We start from the raw sequence: 3,564 nt of genomic DNA, 5'->3' as shown, positions 1-3,564 counted from the left end.
CGAGAACTTGGCAAACAGAAATATTGTAGCAAATGGACCGGTCTACTATCATATCTTTATGTGAGACGTCATGAATCGTGTCCAATATGCTTCAAATATAGGATTGATTGCATGTGCTATAATATTCATCCTTTCTAAAATTTTCCAAATGCCTAGGGCATTATGAAGGGAAAAGGTCTAGAATTTGATATGACTAAAATGATTAAGCAATTGTCAAGGACAATCTAAGGTTTACCAAAGATTGGTTGCTTAGGGACTGTTGGAAGTATAATGTTAATTTTGGAAGGACCATATTGACATATTCTGAAAAGAGTCAACTCTTGTTCAGAAGTGATAGTCAAAATGAGAATATGGAGATATTCCCAAAGGTGGAAGTTATTCATCAAATCTGTGTAAGATTAGGAAACTTAATGCTTGAAGGATGTTCAAAGCAATGTACTTTGAATTTGAGACTTCGTTTCCATGGAGTTGGTCTCTATTCGAATACTCTGTAATGTATGTTGACAATGATGTGAATTTTTAATGCACTAGTTTTTTATTTATAATTTCTAACTTATCGCATCTAAACCACACTTTACAGGCAGTGAACCCGATCGAGTATAGTGTAACTTTGATAAGCAAGGGTGTCGAACACAAGGTGAACGGTCGTAAATTAATTTAAAATATTTGATTATAGGTTACACAACATACGGAGGAATAAAGAAATGTTTATTAAATCTCAAACGAATAACTAATAGCAATTTTCTATAAACTGACAGGAATACAATTTTCTTTAGGTACTTTGGTTTGGATAAATTAGTTCTTAAATTAAAGGCTAACTACTAATACAATGGATAGTTATTCATTATTCACCGATTCCTAATATGACTAGTGTCATGGTCATGACTAATAATCCTTTAATTTCAACACAATTATTAACTCATTGATCAAGTTAACAAACAATCATGCAAATCAGTATTTGGTTCGTATTAAGCAAGATTTGGTCTTATTTAACGCTAATAGTCTTAGAAGTTAAATCATGCATCAAATGGTCATTCTATTCATGCACACACATTAAAGTTCATTACTTTATTTCCTAATCCTAGGTTTTGGTCAAAACTCTAGTCATAATCACCGATGGTCATTGGACAACTATGATTCAAACTAATACAGCTAGATGATCATCTAAACTTTATTAATTCAGCGGAAACAAAACAACAATCTTTAACAGATATGGATCTTCAATCAAACTTGACAAAATAAATTAAATAAGAATAAATAATCCAAGTAGCAATTAAACCAATAATTCGAAGATTCATTCAGTCATAAGCACAAAGTAAAAGTTTTTAACACCTAAATCAGAAAGTAAACACATAATGGCATCACAATGGAATGCAAACATGGTCACGATAACAAACCACATGATTACCGATATGAATCCACTCTCCAATCCCTTAGATCTTCGCTCCTATAAGCTTAACGGCCTTCCGGCCGCCTTCTAGACCCTCAAAACGGTAGTTATGAAGTTTTCTTGTCGCACAAGTCGAAGTGGAATATTATAGATTAGGAAAATGGTGGAATGATATGAGGTATTTATAGTTGATGTAGATTGAATTTATATGGAATATTAGAGTCGGATTGGAATAAGGAAACAAATGGTGGCTTAGGGATTAAGCAAATAAATATAAGATAGGTGGTGCTTGGGGAATAAGTAACTTGGAGGGAATTTCCGTCCAGCTTTTATGCTTCATCTTCAAGGCCGATTTTGGATATGATAACTGTCGAATTAGCCAAAAGACCCTATCACATAAGTCGTAGGAAATTTAGTCTAGTTTTCATAACATTTTGAATCTTGTCAATTGGATTTGTGAATCATCAGATATACCCGAAACACTAAAGAGGGGTCAATTTGCCAGCAATATCCTTTTTGCATCTTTTCAGCTCCATTCTCTTCCATTTGCATTCTAGCTCCCATTTTTCCTTGTTCACATTTGTATGTGTGTCAAGTGAAGGACTAAGGGATCGAGTATAAATTCTTGTGCACTAGTCAAGTCCACCACAAAAGATTGATAAGACTATTCTTCATGATTTAATAAAGTTTAATTAATATGGTTATACTTACCTGTTTAAGTATAATTCTGAAAAATTGAAAAGGTTTCGATGTATGGCAGAACGAATGAGAAGAATCAAATTAGGTAGAAGAATAAAAGTTTCTCAAATCTGAAAAGATGGGAGAGTACTTTAGTATCATGTTTTGTGATCATCTTAATGATTAAAGAACCATATCACAATTGGTCTTCTAAGGAGATCTTAGTGCATTCTTATGGCTAAGAAGAGGAGTCATGAATTGATGAAATGGTTAAATCAAGAACATGAGTCATACTTCATTCCAAATCAAATTCTTAGAGTCATACTCCAAGATTGTAACTTGAGTGACATCTCTTAAAGAAAGGTTTATAACAATTGTCAAATGTAAGAGTAAAATGTTTTCTACTCTTGTACATTTGAAGTTGTTAAGTTGTGATGTTTTGGATAAAACAAAGACCAACTAAGGCCACATGTGTGAAATGTTTATCTTGATAAAGAATCTGCACTATCTCTTGAATATTTTCCAAGATAGTCTTATATGTCAAGAGGACAGTGGGAGTCTTAAAGATCCTGAAAGAATTTTAAGATCTAATCAAGAATAAAAACCTGTAGTTTGACGCTAGCACACAACGTCAGGTTTATAACCTATCGTGTTGACATATTTCTATTTATGTGCCCATTCCAGTTAAAGTTCGCTTTACATATGAGTTCTGAGAGTTCTCAATTGGTTGCATAACAACTTGGAAGCAATGGCAAACCCTTGTGCTGCCAGGTGGCAAGAAATTAGGATTGAGTGCAGTCCATATGAGTTTGGATTTGTCATTATTCTTGTCTTGTGATTATGGTTTTGACAAATTCACATGGATAAAAACACATGCACGATAAAATCTAAGTGCCATATGGTTTCTCTCCGATTCATGAATATGATGTTGAGGAAACACTTTCACTAATTAGATTTTCAGTAGACATAAGTTGTGATATTTGCATTCTCAAAGTCGTTAGTGGAGCGTGTGTGGTTAACCGGCACACTAAATGGACTTGTAAGGAATGGCAAACGTCTAAACAATTGAGACTATGATTATGGAATCCCTTTTCATAGTTCTGAAATTTTTTAGACACACATGTGAGCTATCTAAGGAAAGGTGTGTGATTCTGATAAAGTCTTATCAAAACTATCTCGTATCAGGAATTTGAAGTTTGGTAAGAAAGTCAATAAAGTATTGATTTCTAGATGTCCAGCTGATTTCTACGTACATGTCAAAGCTAGTAGGAGCATAAGTGTTATGCTAATAATCATCATGTTAATGGGAGCATGATAATTATTATTAGTATTTCAAGATAGCAATGTTAACTATATAAAACAAAAGTTTTAATTCGTGAAGTCGTAGGGGTTGAAAAGTTGCTTTGCTACAATTAAGGGACAGAAATTATACTTCGTTTCATTTCGAAAAGCATAGATTGAGGTTTTCATCATCTTTAGTCAAGGATATATATATG

Source organism: Lactuca sativa, chromosome 4, assembly GCF_002870075.4.
Source record: "Lactuca sativa cultivar Salinas chromosome 4, Lsat_Salinas_v11, whole genome shotgun sequence".
NCBI classification, from domain to species: domain Eukaryota; kingdom Viridiplantae; phylum Streptophyta; class Magnoliopsida; order Asterales; family Asteraceae; genus Lactuca; species Lactuca sativa.
The sequence above is the reverse complement of the archived record's forward strand: the minus strand, read 5'-3'. Positions refer to the sequence as shown.